We start from the raw sequence: 19070 nt of genomic DNA, 5'->3' as shown, positions 1-19070 counted from the left end.
TATAGCTTCACATTTTTTAGGTTAAATGCTCGCCTCCCAGGTGTCTTCAAATTCTGGATCCGCCACTGATGCGGATCGTATCTTAGTATGTACTTCATATACAACTAGCTTAGGCCCCGCTTGAAATGGGGGTAAAATTATACGCTCGTATTTCTTTTACAGGTGTATTTCACCAAGAGCAACGCTACATCTACGAAAATGTTTACGTACGTTTACGTGATAGTCTGACTTGGCAATAACTGAATGGATTAAGAGAAGGATGAGGCCCACCTACGAAAATCAGGGGGGCATGTTTAAATTAGTTGGAATGTTTAGTAAATTTATGTAGGCTTTAGTAGGTCTAGCATTTTCGTTTCACCAATCCTATATGATTTCCAAATGAAAAAAACACGACGGGCTGAGGTTTGTATATTTTACCGGTGTAGAATCGTGAAAAACGACAATCCAATCAGGACCTTAGCTTTACTTCTTTCAACGAGGTATACGGAGTACATGGGTTGTGCAGGATCATTTACATTAATTGGGTAAGAATAAATAAATTAAAAATCTAATCAAAATGTAAGCACGAGCATTTGCATTTGCGTAGCAGCACGCATCCATGGGGTTGCATGCATGCAGCAGGGCCACCCGACCACGACCATCACCCATCACGTACACGGATCTTCCTCACAGGCCACATCACCGGTTTAATTAGGTCTCAGAGCCTGACGAAGAAGACGGCGAGCTCCGGGCCGGTCCCGCAGCCCTGCTGTGGCGCCACCATGTAGAGCGACTCCGAGTCCCACGACCCCACCAAGTGCTCGAAGCAGCCGCGCATGTACGCCACCTCGTCGTCCGGTGCCGACCCCGAGCCCCCACCTCCACGGCTCCACCTCCACCTCCAGCTGCAGCCGGGACCGGGAGCACGCCGGCGCCCATAGACACCGCCCGCAGCGTCTCCATCACCGTGAGGTCGTAGTCGGTCGCCTCCCGCCGCACCGCGTACCCGGTCTTCCTCCGGTTGCAGAACATGGTCGACGCCGCCTCCTCCAGCAGCGGCGCGCGCTTAGGCCCCTCTCCGGCTCCGGATCCGCGGCGGCGCTCGGTCTCCAGCACGATGCGCGCGCCGGCGGGGTTGCCGAGCTCGCGGAGCAGCGCGTGCGTCTGGAGCGCCAGCTCCACCACCAGGCTCGGCAGGCTCCGGGGCGTCTCCTGCAGCGCCAGCGCCACGCGGCCCTTGCGCCGGCCGAACAGCGTGCCCGTCACGCGCCGGCACGGCCGCCTCCCGCCGCCCGACGCCACGTGCCGCGACATCAGGTGGGAGGTCGACCATAGGTGAGAGGAGAAGGGATCAGTGACCCCGTGAACGATGGCCTTCGCCTTCGCCTTCGCCTTCATTTGACTCTCCTCTCGCGGTTGCTGTAGCGGGCTACCTTTTGCGTTTCAATGCTGCTCCATTCACTCTGACTCTGGGGGGTCTGGATGCTGATTACAACGAGAGAGAACATCACGAGCATGGCGTTCGATTTAAAGTCTGAGCGCCTTCTTGCCTCAGCTCGTTGTCTAGCCGTCTTAGTGAGAATCAAATCAGATGAGAAACCAAGTTCGGTCCAGGAAGAAGAGAATATTTAACTGAACAATCTATACTTCAGGGAATGAGGTGTCTGGGTCCACTAGTCCGAGCATTCAGGCTGAGATGATTGTCGTCGACCCGCCGATGGCTTCGGTGTTGGAGACGCCTGTTATTGGGGGAGGTAACTTGGAGGGTTATATCTTCGAGGATGCGGTCATTCAGTTTGGGGGTATTCTAGATCCGGTGGCTTCGGACCGGAGAGTCAGCGAGCGGATTCAGGGGCAGCCCGATGCAGATGACTTGCAGTTGGGTCGTGCGTCGCAGATCGCAAAATTGAAGGATGCTGAATCGTCTACAGGTATGTCGGTTAATTTGAAGCATTCTATTTTGCAATTTTCACCTCCTGAGATTATAGATAAAGCTACGGCTATCGGGGTTTCACTTGGTAATTCGAATGTTGAAGTCGCTAAATCTATTAATGAGTTATTAGACCTAGAGGTAGATAGGGCTCTCGATATTGTTAGGAACTTGGCCGCGGTCAAGCCGATGACTGATGCTGAGATCAATGACCTTGGGGGGCTGAATTCATTATGTCAGAATTTGTATCCCATAGATGAGCTTAAGGAGGGTCAGGATTCGTTTCTTGATAATTCTTTAGATGCCGAGGGTGCTGTACAAACTGACTCAGGTGATCCTGGTTATACGGACCAGGGACATGGGGAGAAAATTAAACGGACATGGAATAGAAAAGTTTATCCGGTGTCGGCTATCCGTAGGAGTGCCCGGTTTAAGACTGCTAAGAAATTCTACGATGAAAGATGAGAGGAATTTTTTGGAATAGCAGAGGTCTACGCGACTTGGCTAAAACAAGTCTCGGGGACATATAAACAAGTCTCGGGGACATATAAACAAAATAAAATTAGACACCTGAGACAATACCTTCATGGCTGGGCGAAGCATGTCTCGGGGACATATAAAGATGAGCGGGAAAGGCTCATTAACTTTATTGATGAGCTGGATAGAAAGGCAGAGTATTGTGTGCTGGATGATAATGAGCGTCAACTCAGATTTGAGGCTGAACAAAGACTTTGTACTCTCCTTAGAGAGGAGGAGATGAAGTGGGCGAATAGAGCAAAAGTAAAAGCTATTATTCTTGGGGATAATAACACTAAGTTCTTCCATTTAGTAGCCAATGGCAAGCACAGGAAGAAGAGAATAGTGCAGCTTGAACAGGATGAGGGTACAATAGTTGGTCATGAGAACTTAAAATTGTACATCTCAAACTATTATAAACAGCTTTTTGGTGCTCATCATGATAGTTTTGTGACTATGGACGAGTACGAGGTTGCAGATATTCCCCAAGTTGGGGAGGCTGATAATGAGTCTTTATCTGCTCCTTTCTCGGAGAAAGAGGTGCTAGACGCGATAGGAGGTTTGAAGTGTGGAAAGGCCCCTGGTCCAGATGGGTTTTCGGCGGAATTTTACAAACAATGCTGGCACATCATCAAGCAGGATCTTATGGCAATGTTTGATGATCTCTATGCTGGTAATCTCCAACTCTTTCATCTGAATTTTGGTACTATTACGCTGATATCAAAGAAGGAAGGGGCGTCACGTATTGAGCAGTTTCGCCCGATTTGTTTGCTTAATGTTAGTTTCAAAATATTCACAAAGGTTGGGACAGATAGACTAACAAAGATGGCGCATTCTGTGGTGCAATCTTCGCAAACCGCATTTATGCGTGGGCGCAATATCCTCGAAGGGGTAGTGGTTCTCCATGAGACTCTGCACGAAATTCACTCAAAGAAACTTGATGGAGTGATCTTTAAAGTGGATTTCGAAAAGGCATATGACAAAGTGAAATGGTCCTTCTTGCAACAAACATTGCGGATGAAGGGGTTCGATGAGGTTTGGAGAAAACACATAGATTCCTTTACTACAAGAGGGAGTGTCGGGATCAAGGTTAATGATGATATTGGTCACTTCTTCCAGACACTTAAGGGGCTAAGACAAGGGGACCCTATGTCCCCTATTCTCTTCAATATTGTTGCGGATATGTTGGCTCTGTTGATCAAGAGAGCTAACGAAAAGGACCTTGTAGCTGGATTAGTACCTCATCTGGTGGATGGGGGTGTATCTATTCTACAATATGCTGATGACACGATTCTCTTTATGGAGCATGATTTAGTCAAAGCTAAGAATCTTAAACTCATCTTCTGCCTTTTTGAACAGTTATCTGGGTTGAAGATTAACTTTAATAAAAGTGAGTTGTTCTGTTTTGGTGAAGCCAAAAAACAACAACATATCTATAATCAGCTGTTTGGATGTGTGGCAGGGGAATTACCTTTTACGTACTTAGGAATTCCCATTCACCATCGTAAACTAACAAATGCTGAGTGGAAATGCATTGAGGAACGGTTTGAAAAGAAACTTAGCACTTGGAAAGGCAAGCTTCTTTCTTATGGAGGTAGGTTAGTGTTGGTTAATTCAGTATTAACAAGTATGCCTATGTTCCTCCTATCTTTTTTTGAGATACGTGTGGGGGTACGGAAAAGATTGGATTTCTACCGTTCTTGCTGGCAGAGTGATGAGGTTAAGACTAAGTACAGGTTGGCAAAATGGGATATTATCTGCCGTCCTAAAGATCAAGGAGGCTTGGGTATTGAAAATTTGGAAATCAAAAATAGATGTCTTCTCAGCAAGTGGCTGTTTAGATTGTTGATGGAATCCGAAGGAATGTGGGTGCAAATTCTGACCAATAAGTACCTTCATTCCAAATCTTTATCTCAGGTTGAAGCGAGACCTTTTGACTCACCATTCTGGAAGGGTCTGATGCGGGTAAAAAGCTCATTCTACCATAGATCGAGGTTTATCATTGGGAATGGGGAATTGACTAGATTCTGGGAAGACACCTGGCTAGGAGAAGCGCCTTTGGCTCTTCAATATCCGCGGTTGTACCATATTGCCCAGCGTCGACAAGTGTCGGTTGCGGCGGTATTGCGTGAGACTCCCCTTAATATTCAATTCCGCAGATCTCTAGTTGGGGATAGATGGATTTCCTGGTTGCATCTAGTTAGAAAGTTAATGGAGGTTAATCTTTCTGATAGGAGTGATCGAATCTCCTGGAGATTAACAACGAATGGGTTGTTTACGGTTAAATCCATGTATTCTGATCTTATTGATTCCGTACCTATTCCAAAATCCAAACATATTTGGAAGGTTAGAGTTCCTCTTAGAATTAAAGTTTTCTTGTGGTTTGTTCACAAGGGAGTTATTTTAACTAAGGATAATTTGGCCAAACGGAATTGGAAAGGTAACCCCAGATGTTGTTTCTGTCCAAGAGTAGAGAGTATTCAACACCTCTTTCTCGACTGTCCTATGGCTAAACTTGTTTGGCGCTCAATTCATTTTGCTTTTAACATCCCTCCTCCTGTAGACTTGAACTCGTTATTTGGAACGTGGTTACGGGGAATTGATGTTCAATTGGCCAAATCTATTCGTGTCGGAGCATGTGCTCTTCTTTGGGCTTTATGGAATAGCAGAAACGATTTGATTTTTAACAGACTTCATGATATTAACTTTCTGCAGGTTATCTACAGAATTACTGCACTGATCCGTACATGGTCGTTACTAACTCCTGTGGCAGCCAGGGAGCCTACGGTTACTGGGTGTGTCCGCTGGGAGATGGTAGCAGAGGGTATCTTCAACCGGTTTGGATGGCGGCATATTAATAGGATAGGTGTTTAGTCATCTTTATCTTTTAGCCACTTCAGGCCGCGGCGCGATGTTCGCCATGTATCTTTTTTTTCGTTTTTTCATATACTTTGTACTGCTTGAACACTATGTTTGCTTAATATATGGTTGTATGCATCCCTCGATGCAGAGGCCGGGGCGAGGCCTCATTTTTAAAAAAAATACTTCCGATGGGCGATGGATCACCAAATCAGAAAACCGATAATGAGCCATGATCCACTCATGCATGCATGCGTGCGTGCTCTCTAGACCGATCATGAGTCATGTTCCCAGATCAGATGGTTCATGAGTGGACCATATTGTTAAATTGTGATCCAAATTCTACCTTATTGGACTAGACGTAGTACAAACGGTGTGGGCCTTTGCGTTTGTACCGACGCGTACGAGTATAACTCGTTTACTTGTCCTCCAAGGACTCTAATGTATTGCCCATCATATATACTTCATGTAGTCGCACCTAAAGACGGCCTGTCGTCTCGTGCTTGTAATACTCCTCCCTCATAGTGATTGCGTCTTCGTGCGTCCGTGGTTTTCTCCCACAAGGGTTTCCACGTAAAAATCTGTGTCTCTCGTGTCTCGCTGATCTCGTTTTATCTAAAACAAGTGGTATACAGAGCTGAGGTTTTACAGATACGAGATTTGTTTGAGACAAAAGATTAGGGTTGTGTCTGGCCACCGGACGCGACCTAGTGAATGATCCGAAGCCGGATCGATTTAGAAGCCGAGTTCAACTACTGCTGCCGTCGCCGTTCGCTGATGCAGCCGCAAGAAGCCGTGCGCTATTCCGCTGTATCGTCGAGTTGTTGCTGCGTGCTGCGTCGACTTGGCCAGAAGCCGAGTTCTGCTGGAGTACCTAGCCGCCGCTGTTACTCTAGTCCACAAGCTGCTGTTGCTCCATCTGCCAACGCGAGGTGTTGCTCCTGCTTTGAGATTTTTGATCGATCCATCTATCCATCAGCACGCACAGGAAGTCAGCATCCCATCAATCTCTCTCTCACGTGAAGGTTACTAGTAGTAATCAGATTTGTTTTCTTCCCTCAAATTGCTACATCTACCGAAGCTACCAGGTGCTACTATTCTTAGTTCTTTGCTCCGCATATTAATTCTATCAACAATTTTTTTGCCGGCTTGTACTACTTTGTGTACACATATTTATCTATTCATGGCATCCATGAAATACGATCTTCCGCTGCTGGACCGTGACACAAGGTTTACCCTATGGCAAGTGAAGATGCGGGCGTTGTTGGCGCAGGCCAACTACGGTGATGCACTGGATAGTTTTGGAAAGAATAGAATTGAGGATTGGACTGCTGAGGAGAAAAGAAGGGATCGTAATGCTTTGTCACAAATTCAACTCCATTTGCATAATAATATTTTGCAGGAAGTTTTGAGCGAGACAACTGCCGCCGCTCTATGGTTAAAGCTGGAAGGGATTTGCATGACAAAAGATCTCACCAGCAAGATGCATCTGAAGCAAAAATTATTCATGCACAGGTTACCCGAAGGAGGTAATGTTTTGAATCATATTTCAGAATTTAAAGAGATCATATCCGATCTAGCTGCAATGGAGGTTAAGTATGACGCGGAAGATACCGCTTTAATGTTACTTTGTTCACTGCCAAGTTCTTATACCAATTTTCGAGACACCATATTATATAGTCGTGATACTCTCACGCTTAATGAAGTTTATGAAGCTTTGAACTCTAAGGAGAAGATGAAATTAATGGTGCCTCATGATGGTTCGAGTTCATCCCAAGCCGAGGGATTATCTGTTCGTGGCAGGACAAAGGAAAATAACTCACATAATGGAAACCATGGCAAAAGTAAGAACGGCCAGAGGGTCCGGTCGCAATCTAGAGACAAGAAGCAGTCTTGCAGGTATTGCAAGAGAGACGGGCATGACATCTCAGAATGTTTCAAGTTGAAGAACAAGGAAAAGAGGAATGGTACATACAAACCGAAAGGTAACAAACAAGGTGAAAATTCTGCTAATGTTGCTCGTGATGAAAGTTCCGATGATGCTCTTGTTGTTATTGCTGGATGTGCTGAGACCAATGATGAGTGGGTACTTGACATTGCGTGTACTTTTCATATGTGCCCTCATAGAGATTGGTTTACTACTTTTGATTCTACTACTGCTGCTGGTTCCGTTTTGGGTTTTGATAATTCACCATGCAAGATTGAAGGCATAGGTTCCATTCAAATCAAGATGTTTGATGGCACAATCAGAACTTTGACAGATGTTCGGTATATTCCGAAGATGAAGAGAAATCTTATCTCTGTGAGTGCCCTTGATGCAAAGGGGTACAAGTATTCAGGTGGAGATAGCGTTTTGAAGGTCACCAAAGGTTCTCTCATTGTGATGAAAGGTGACTTAAGTTCGACCAATGGTATTTATTACCTTCGAGGTTCTACCGTTTCAGGTAACGCTACTCCAGTTATTTCAAAGAATTCTGGTTGTGATGCTTCTAACCTTTGGCATATGCGTCTTGGACATATGAGTGAACTTGGTTTGGCACAGTTAAATAAGAGAGGTCTTCTTAAAGGATACCAAAGTGGTAAACTGAAATTTTGTGAGCATTGTATCTTCGGCAAGCACAAGAGGGTGAAGTTCAACACTTCGACTCATACAACTGAAGGTATTCTTGATTATGTGCATTCTGATTTATGGGGACCATCTCGCAAAAGGTCATTAGGTGGTGCTCGTTACATGTTGACTATTATTAATGATTATTCTAGAAAGGTTTGGCCTTATTTCTTGAAGCATAAATGGCAAGCTTTCTCAGCTTTTAAGGAGTGGAAGATTATGATTGAGAGACAAAGTGAAAAGAAGGTAAAAATACTTCGCACTAATAATGGTATGGAATTCTGTTCTAAGCAATTTGGAAATTATTGGAAGTCTGAAGGCATTGTCAGACACCACACGTTTGTGACAGCCCGATACTGACGTTCCAGAAGCTTCCCCTCTCTTTCCGTTTTCGTCGTGTGTCTATTTATATTTGTCGCATCATCATCGCATCATGCGCATCATCAGCATTGCACCGACATCTCCGTTGCCGCCAGTTTTCAAAACTTGCATCCGTTGTTAGTTGCCGGCTCTCGTCGTTGTTCGTTGTGAGCCCGACCGCACTCGCACGCGCCCGCGGCACCGTCGAAACCCTGTTTTTAAAGTGCGTTTAAAACTTTCTCTGATCGAGGTGAAACTTGGCATGCGGTCGCGATTAGATATAGCTAGGCCGCCTGTCGAATTTCGTCGCGATCGGAGACCGTCTGGTACCCGAACGGTCGACCGTAGCGGCACCGTATTCGGGCTACCATCGGACGTTTGTCGGTGTTTTAAAATTCGTTGCCGCACCGCCCGTTCTCCCTCTCGTCTCCGGATATCCCCTCTACCGGCCGCGTACCCATACCTGCGTTCGGAATCGTCCGAATCCGACCCCGCGGTTGGATCCGGAACGCGATTCCGGTTAACCGAGCCCCTCTTTTCTCTATAAATACCCCCTCCTCCTAATTTTTAGACAGCCATCCTCTCTCCTGCATCGAAATCCGTGCCTACCCCCGAAACCCTAGCCAGCCTCTCTCCTCCCTCCAGCCGCCGAGCCCGCGAAGCCCATCCGGGGCCCGCCGGGCCCATCTGCGCGCCGCCGCCCGGGCCCGAGCCGCCGCCGCCTCCCGTGCTCCCGTGCCCGTGGCACCGAGCAGCACCTCCCTTGGCAGCCGCCTCCTCTCACGGGAGCACCACCGGCTCCCCTCCGCTCGCCGGAACACCTCCCGCCGCCGACCAGGTCACCCCTCGCCCCATTCCTCTCTGTCTTTTCCCCCCCGTCTCCCTGCTCTCACCTTACTCTCTCTCGTTCAAGGATCTGGCAGGAGCAACCATGGCTCGGGCGCCAAGACGTGGTTCCCTTGCGAAGTTCGTCGCCGCCGGAGTTGGGTGGTGCCGCCCGGATCCGTCGGTCTCCACCGCCGCCATCTCGGTCCAGGCCGCCCGGGCCCTCCGCCAGCCGCCGCCTTGGAGCCGGCAACCGCCGCTTCGCCTTGCCCTGGAGCGACACGAGGAGGACGAGGCGCTCCAGGCAGCGCCACCAGCCCCTCGCCCTGGGCCGATTCCCAGCGCCCCGCTTCGGCCCAGACATCCTCACCCCGGCCCAGCTTCCTCCTCCAGGCAGGCCGACCTGGCCCGAGGTGAGCCTCCTCCTCGTGTCATCCTATCTTCTGTCAGAATCGTTTCTAGCAAACCAGCGCCTCACCGAGGAGGTCCTGGGATCGAATCCCATGGATGCCTCAATTATTTTGCTGCTGCGTTTATTTTCATTTTTCCTCTCTTGTCCATAGCACCACTTGGGCCTAATTGCTCTGAGCCACTTCAACTTGCTGTGATCCGGCCCTTGATGTTTTTTTTATGCTTACCTCAGGTCTAGTTTCTATTTGAGAAGAGAGATGCCTGTTATTAAAACGTCCGTATCTTTTTAACCGAGCATTTGATCGAGACGTGTAATATATAGTTTTGTGGTAGTTTTGCGCGTAGAATACGAACTTGAAGCATGCATAATTGTTTGATGTAGTTTTGCGTGCCGGATGCCTAGATATGTGTGCTGTTTTTATTGTCTTGGTCCCGTGTTATTTTTTCGCGCAAGTCCGGTTAGTCCGAATGCCGTATTAGAAAATGTCCATGTTTTAGGGACCCTTTTTCCATGCATTTTAGAGCGGTCATTGGTATTTTTACGTGTAGGGATTTGCCGGTAGTTTATTTTCCCGTATATAGGTTATTTTCCCGCATTTTCGTGTGGCTTTATTTTGTGTTGCAAACCCCACATATTTTATATGTTTCCGGGGTAGAAAAATCCCATGGATTTTTCTGTGGAATTAGTTTTAGCTTTTGAGGAAGTTAGTTCGCGAGATATTTTGCTAAGTGGCCCTTTTGTTTAATTCGTAGGATTTATTCCGTGCCTCGTTTGAATTAGTTGTCAACTAGGGAGTTGATCTTGGATGTTTAGACTAGCCCCTGGTATTTTTAGTTGCAATAGAAATGCATGTTTAGGTGTGTTTTGCTTGCTCTCAAGTTGCTAGAAATAGTGCTGTTTTAGAGGTGCTGAAATATTTCTAAGTCTGGAATCTGTTATATTTTGTTGCTGTCTTGCCTTGCTTGCATCTTGTGATCTGTAGCTCTTTTGAGGTTGGTCCAATGGAGTTAGTTGTACCCCTTGTGTTTCTCTAGCTTGCTGTAAAGTTTCATGCCATTTGAAGTCCTGTAGCTATTGGTTTTGCTGCTGTCAATATGCCTTCAGACTGAAAACTGCACTTTCATGAGGTGTTATTTTCACTAAGTCTGAAATAGTGTGTGAGATGCCATTTTGTGACTTCTTTCCCTACTGATCCATGATGCCATGCTAGTTGTTGTTAGTTGTTTGTAGTAGTGCGCCTTGCCCTCTTTCATGCCATGCCTTGCTTGAGCATAGCGGAGTTGTGTAGCTCGTAGTTGTGGGGCATAGTATATGCTATGTGGCTGTTTTTGGCAGATTGTAGTCATTTCTTGTTTTATCGTAGTTGTTGAACCGTAGCTCCGATTTGATCGTGTCCTACATGAAACTTGCTTAGAATCTCGTGTAGTTTCATTTTCTCTTGCTGGTTATTTGTTTTTGAAGTGCTCGTAGCCGTCGTTGCACACATATTGCATTCATGCCATCATATCTTGCGGTGCTTGTAACTTTTGAGCCGTAGCTCCGTTGGAGATGATTTCTATGTGTAGGTTGCTTGCCTTGACGCGTAGAATCACGTGAACCTATTTGTTTTTCTGTTTAACAACTAATTAAAAGTGTTAAATCAGATCTGGACAGAATTGAAAATTACCATGTGAGGTCGTTTCGGAGGTGCTATATGTCATCTCCGACCTCATTTAAAATGTCTAGATAGGTAGGGTAATTTCCGCTTCACCTCTTTCATGTTTGACAACATTAATATTGCCGTGTAAATAACCGGGAGTGAACTAAATAATTAACGTGGAGTTTCGTCAATATGCAACTCGTTGCATATTGAACTTCACTTAATGTGTAGTGTTTGATTGTGTGAATTGTCATGCCGTGTCTTGCATGGATTCAGCTGCTCATGCATCATTTGTGTTGTGCATCGTGTGGTGAAAATCGTGTGTTGATTCTTGTTTCCGGTTTGCTTCGTCTCGATAGAGTTCCGCAGCGTGCCGGATTGTGAGGACCCGTTCGACTACGTCGGTTCGACTGCTTCACGGAGTCATTCTTCTTCCAAGCGGGATCTCAGGAAAGATGATCATTTCCCCAGATACCATTACTATCATTGCCATGCTAGATTTACCGTCTCTATCGTTATGTCTCGTTGCCTACCACATGTTAAATATCAGCCTCTCAACAATGCCATGAAACCTTCAACCTGTTCGACCTAGCAAACCACTGATTGGCTATGTTACTGCTTGCTTAACCCTGTTGATAGCGTTGCTAGTTGCAGGTGCAGTTGCTTCCATGTGAAAACATGGGTTTCTGGTTATATCATCTAATTAAATGCTATTTAATTTAATGCACCTATATACTTGGTAAAAGGTGGAAGGCTCGGCCTTTCTAGCCTGGTGTTTTGTTCCACCTTTGCCCCCTTAGTTTCGGCTACCGGTGTTATGTTCCATAATTGAGCGCTCCTAACACGATCGGGGTTGTTATGGGGACCCCCTTGATAATTCGTTTTAGATTAAAGCTGGTCTGGCAAGGCCCAACATTGGTTTTACATTTGCCCAACATAATAATTTGTTAATACTGAAATGCATAGGGAGTTAGCGCTACCCGAGGAGTAATTTTACATAAACAGGAGGGGCCAGTGCTGATGGTGTTGGTCCCAAACGATCTGCCTGCGGGGCCACCGCGAGGAAACTCGAGGTTTGGCACCCGTAGCTAGTTCCATCCGTCGTGTCCTGAGAACGAGATACGCGGCTCCTATCGGGTACGTCGACACGTCGGGCGACCTTGCTGGATTAGTTTTACCTTTGACGAGATATCTTGTGCATCGGGATTCCGGTGATGCTTTGGGTAATCTCAGAGTTGAGGTTTTCCACTAGGGAATCCGACAAGATCGCGAGCTTCGTGATTGAGGATTTCTATGCGGCTTGTGGTAATTTGTGATGGATTAGTTGGAGCACCCCTGCAGGGTTAAATCTTTTCGGAAAGCCGTGCCCGCGGTTATGTGGCAACGTGGAAACTTTTTTTAACACTGGTTCTAGATAACTTGAAGTTAACTTAACTAAAACTTGCCAACTGTGTGCGTAACCGTGACTGTCTCTTTCGTGAGTTCCTTCTCCGATCGAGGAGACGGTGGGGTTATGTCTGACGTAGGTATGTGTTCAGGATCATTCTTTTGATCATCAGTAGTTCACGTCCGTTATGCGTAGATCTTCCCCCTCTCATTTCTTGTACTCGTAAGTTTAGCCACCAAATATATGCTTAGCCGCTGCTGCAACCTCACCACTTAACCATACCTTACCCATTAGGCTTTGCTAGTCTTGATACCTTTGGAAATGAGATTGCTGAGTCCCCTGTGGCTCACAGATTACTACAACACCAGTTGCAGGTACAGGTAAAGATTACTTGACGCGAGCGCGTTGATTGTTCATTTGGAGTTGCTTCTTCTTCTTCTTCTTCATCGTCGATCTAGGATGGGTTCCAGGCCGGCAGCCTGGGATAGCAAGGATGGCCGTCGTTCTTCTTTTGTCGTTTGTTTTCGTCCGTAGTCGGACCCTGCTCTTACTCTTGATGATTATGTCATGTACTGATGTGACTCTGATGTAGCTTGTGGCAAGTGTAAGCCAACTCTATATATATCTCTTCTGTTCAGTACATGTACTTGTGACGATATCCATTCTTGCGACACGACGAGATGCGCTTCTATCCCTGACGAGGCCCTCGTGCCAAATTGAGGATAGGGTCGCATCTTGGGCGTGACACCGTTCCTTATACTTCTCAACAAAACGGTGTTGCTGAGCGTATGAACATGACCATTATTTCCAGAGCCCGTTGCATGTTGTCCAATGCAGGTTTGCATAGGCGTTTTTGGGCTGAGGCCGCTTCCACTGCTTGTTATCTCATCAACCGTTCACCATCTATTCCTCTTAATAAGAAAACTCCAATTGAGGTATGGTCTGGTTCACCTGCTGATTATTCACAGTTGAGAGTTTTTGGTTGCACTGCTTATGCTCATGTTGATAATGGGAAGTTGGAGCCTAGGGCTGTTAAGTGCATCTTTCTTGGTTACAAATCTGGTGTTAATGGTTTTAAATTGTGGAATCCTGAAACACAAAAGATTGTTATTAGCAGGAACGTTATCTTTAATGAATCTGCTATGTTACATGATGTTGCATCTACTAATGTTCCAGTTGAGAGTGAACAGCAGTCTACTGTTCAGCAGCCTACTGTTCAGGTGGAGCATGTTATTGATTCAGGTGATACTTCTGATAAGGAAAATGCTGATGCACATGATGAACCCGTCTTTGATCACTACAAGAATCTTGTTAATACATGACGGATTTAATCTGTCATAGACCAGCGGTAAACTGTCAAGGAAGGGCAGCCGTGACGGATTTGGATCCCGTCATGTGTATCGTGTCATAATTTGACCACAATGCGCTCTGTGACGGATCTTCGAGACCGTCATGGATCTGTGACAGTTTTTTGACCGTCATGACTTACACTTAACTCACATTCTCATAACAGCGTTAACTCGTCTACCACGTCATCGTTTGACATAGATCTGACGTGGCGGCCCATGAAGTAAGTAACCCAATTAAAATTTCAGCCCATTATTGATCATCACAACGCAAGACCTACAACCCATGCAGTAGTCGGCCCAATTGGAATTTTAGGCCATTACATTTCAGATTGGTGCAAGGCCACATAATTTCAGCCCTAAAGATTAGCCCATCTCGCATTTATCTGGTCCATGTTTTTTCTATTTTAAGCCAATAAACATTTTTCAAAAAATACATGCCATGTAATAAAATAAAAGGAAGTCTTGAGAAAATAACATTACATGCAAAATAAAAAAACACCACAAAAGTAAAATTACAGACATTTCCACACGATACGCATGTGGAGGAGCAAAACACAAGAAACTTCATTCTACACACAAGTGTTGGAGAACATCCGATGCTACTTTGCAGCCAGCACTGCCCAGCGCTCAACAGGCATCAACGAGGGGCCATTTTCATGCCTTCCTGGACGCAGATCCAACCAATCCCCACCACCATCATCAAAGGAAGCCACCATATTGCCTCAACCCATGCTCCTGAGGATGAACATGGATTTGCCTGCACATGTACAAACTGTAAGACTGACTAAAAAAAATTAAAAGTATGGATTTAAGCATGGGTTTTCATCCATACATAAAACTGTACATAAAGTAAAGTGAACCATGCATGTCAGCTTCAGATAAACCCTAAAAAAGCTTCAAACAATGGTATTTTTAGTGTGACATCGATGCAACACCAATGCAACACAATCTAGCAACCAACAACATTCAGGATAACATAACATCATGTATGAAATATCAAACGGGAAAAGAAACGAAACAACGATAATGGATGATAAAGATCCTGGTCCATATATTCTTCCCCTTTCTTAATTTTCATAATACACACATTCACTCACAATAAAGATCAAATCAGTTCCATGGTTTGGTTCTATAGGTTGGTAAAAAATGCCACTTAATGCAAAATACACGGAAGTCAAAAATAGTCAATGTATCATGTGTGTCAAGTTGAAAGAAAATATAAGACTTACATTGCAATATTTGTTTCTCAACCAAAAAAATAACAAGAAGATGTACAAAGTGAGAAATATGAATATTTTGTGTAAGGGGGAAACATAAAAGCTTGTTTTTTTGCAGGACTAAAGAGCACTTGAATGTTGTGAAGACATGCAAGGAATTTGCTATACTACCTAGTAGGACTAGCATCCAACAAGCATTGACAGTATGCATATGTCCTTATCAAAATGGTAAGCGTATCAAGATCATTACCCTCTTGCGGAGGTAGCATGTTTGTACTTTTCTTCGTGGCTGTCCTACACAAACCCTCTTCAAAACCTGAAGAAGAATAAAAAGCTAATAAGGCAAAAATGCAGCAAACCAAGATGGCTTGGTATAAAACGCTTCAACTAAAATCTACTTGGGCTAGAATCTAAATGCATCACGTACACATTGCCTGCACATGTCAAATGAGCGATGAATGAACTACTTTTGCAGCACAGCAAGCAAACACTCCATTCACAACAGAAGAAAGTCTGGTTTTACAAAAGCAAAGGTCAAAGGTTGAATGTTTAGTCGCACACATAATATAATTAAAAAAGACGCTAATTGTGGCATCAGATTGGCAGCAATATTTTCTCATTCTTAGGCATGGAAAGCTCTATATAAATTGGACCAAGCCAATGGATCAATTTGTCCTAAGAAGGACCAACCCAAAACCATGGAAAAAATAGTTGAAATTTAGCTCTGTTAATGAATTTGTTACAACTGAAACAAAAAAATAGGGCCCGGTGTTGGGGAACGTCGCATGGGAAACAAAAAGTTTCCTACGCGCACGAAGACCTATCATGGTGATGTCCATCTACGAGAAGGGATTTCCGATCTACGTACCCTTGTAGATCGCACAACGGAAGTGTTAGGAAACGCGGTTGATGTAGTGGAACGTCCTCACGTCCCTTGATCCGCCCCGCGAACCGTCCCACGAACCGTACCGCGATCCGTCCCACGATCCACTCCGATCTAGTGCCAAACGGACGGCACCTCCGCGTTCAGCACACATACAGCTCGACGATGATCTCGGCCTTCTTGATCCAGCAAGAGAGACGGAGAGGTAGATGAGTTCTCCAGCAGCGTGACAGTGCTCCGGAGGTTGGTGGTGATCTAATCTCAGCAGGGCTCCGCCCGAGCTCCACAGAAACGCGATCTAGAGGTAAAACCGTGGAGGTATGTGGTCGGGCTGCCTTGGCAAAACTTGTCTCAAATCAGCCCTAATACCTCAGTATATATAGGAGGGAGGGGGAGGGAAGAGGCAGCCTCAAACCCTCAAGGTTTGGCCGAAATTGGAGGTGGAGGAGTCCTACTCCAATCCTACTTGGAGTAGGATTCCACCTTCCCACTTGGAAACTCTTTCCACCTTGTGTTTTTTCCTTCTCAAGCCTTATGGGCCTTAGTGGGAACTTATTCCAGTTCACTAGGGGCTGGTTTATCTCTTCCCATAGCCCATGAGACCCCTTGGGGCGTGACACCCCTCCTGATGGTCCCCGGCACCCCTCCCGGCACTCCCGGTACACTACCGATGAGCCCGAAACTTTTCCGGTGACCAAATCAGGACTTCCTATATATCAATCTTTACCTCCGGACCATTCCGGAGCTCCTCTTGACGTCCTGGATCTCATCCGGGACTCCGAACAACATTCGGTAACCAACCATATAACTCAAATACGCATAAAACAACGTCGAACCTTAAGTGTGCACACCCTGCGGGTTCGAGAACTATGTAGACATGACCCGAGTGACTCCTCGGTCAATATCCAATAGCGGGACCTGGATGCCCATATTGGATCCTACATATTCTCCGAAGATCTTATCGGTTGAACCTCAGTGTCAAGGATGCATATAATCCCGTATGTCATTCCCTTTGTCCTTCGCTATGTTACTTGCCTGAGATTCGATCGTCAGTATCCGCATACCTATTTGAATCTCGTTTACCGGCAAGTCTCTTTACTCGTTTCGTAATACAAGATCCCGCAAATTACACTAAGTCACATTGCTTGCAAGGCTTGTGTGTGATGTTGTATTACCGAGTGGGCCCCGAGATACCTCTCCGTCACACGGAGTGAAAAATCCCAGTCTCGATCCATACTAACTCAACGAACACCTTCGGATATACCTGTAGAGCATCTTTATAGTCACCCAGTTACGTTGCGACGTTTGATACACACAAAGCATTCCTCCGGTGTCAGTAAGTTATATGATCTCATGGTCATAGGAACAAATACTTGACACGCAGAAAACAGTAGCAACAAAATGACACGATCAACATGCTACGTCTATTAGTTTGGGTCTAGTCCATCACATGATTCTCCTAATGATGTGATCCCGTTATCAAGTGACAACACTTGCTTATGGTCAGGAAACCTTGACCGTCTTTGATCAACGAGCTAGTCAACTAGAGGCTTACTAGGGACAGTGTTTTGTCTATGTATCCACACATGCACTGTGTTTCCAATCAATACAATTATTGCATGGATAATAAACGATTATCATGAACAAAGAAATACAATAATAACTAATTTATTATTGCCTCTAGGGCATATTTCCAACACCTGGACCATCCATCTCTGAGAGTGTTGGTGAAGCTAAACTACACATGCTAGGACGTGACTCCAAAAAATAAATCCATGTGAATGCAACGAGCACATCACCAAATAATGCCTCACTGAATAATTTTGGGTTCCCAGCTAATTGAGACTTGAGAGTGTGAGTTCACATCTGACATAAGCACACTGAATAAAAGTACTTGTGAGTTTACATGTCACATGCTAATCATACTGGATAAAAGTGCTTGTGAGTTCAGGAATCACATAAGAAGCCGAGTGAATAAAAATATTTCAATAGCGGACAATCCACGACACACTACTTGCAGGCAATTAGTAGTGCAAGACGTCCAGCAGGCGGCGTACGGCATCCAGGCGAACGGCGGCACAAGATGTCAAGAAGAATCGCTTGAGCGCGATGTCCAAGAAACTGGTAGTACGACAGTTAGCTGTATTATGGGCAGACAACGCACGCTGGGGTTCAAGTGCCGATTCGTTGCCAGATATGTATGCATAAATAGCCAAGGGTAAGCTAGTTTTTTCACTAGCCTGTTAATGTGAGAAACAGTTAAAACAGAACTAATGGCATACTAATTTACCCATTTGCTACCTACAAACGAGGGAGTAAAATGCTGCAAGGACGAAGGTCGGGGTCATGGTCTTACCACCGCCATGGTGCAGGGAGCCGGGGATGGCTGGCTCTGGCAGATCGGATGAAATGGGAGGAGAAGGAAGACCTTGACTTGCCCCATGGTGACGTGCCTGCATCTATCGAGCTGCAGCTACGTTGGGAAGAAAATTAGGGAATGAGATCAAATCAAATCAAAGAGAAAGGAAGGGTGAGGGATGACCTTGAAGCGCAGCCATGTGTGTGCCCACGCTGTTCTCATGGCCTCCATTGTCGGATGGTCGATCTGGAGGAAGCTACCTTCGTCGTGGGATCCTTGATGAAGCCCTCTTCTCAGTCGTTGGAGGAAGATGAATAAGGAGGGAGAGGACGCCGGTTGTGGCCATGGCGGATTTGACCACCATCCGACTAGCAACAACAACACAGGCGTCGAGTGCACAAGGTTCCCCTGCCTCCAGGGTAAAGCCTATCGTCGCGGCGGTTGTAGGACGCAGAGGGGCAGATGACCATGGACGGGAGGGTGGAGGATCTGGAAGAGGAGGATGACGAGATCTGGGGAGTCGGGGCGGCATGGTTGCTCTCGAACACTTCCCACACGCACGCACGTATCGGGGATCAAATGAAATCACGAGAGGTGGCTCGGGGAGGATCAGGGACAGATGGGAAGCGACATCCCTATTGGGGAACGTCGCATGGGAAAGAAAATTTTTCCAACGCGCACGAAGACCTATCATGGTGATGTCCATCTACGAGAGGGGATGAGTGATCTACGTACCCTCGTAGACCG

The 19070-nt window shown here is 45.9% G+C and overlaps 1 pseudogene; it reads right to left on the bottom strand.

Annotated features, from left to right (window-relative positions):
* Positions 1-449: 449 nt before the first annotated feature.
* On the bottom strand, positions 450-1377 carry LOC123402519 (annotated as a pseudogene).
* Between the last annotated feature and the right edge of the window lie 17693 nt (positions 1378-19070).

Source organism: Hordeum vulgare, chromosome 1H (assembly GCF_904849725.1).
Source record: "Hordeum vulgare subsp. vulgare chromosome 1H, MorexV3_pseudomolecules_assembly, whole genome shotgun sequence".
NCBI lineage: Eukaryota > Viridiplantae > Streptophyta > Magnoliopsida > Poales > Poaceae > Hordeum > Hordeum vulgare.
This window is presented reverse-complemented; position numbering and strand designations above follow the sequence as displayed.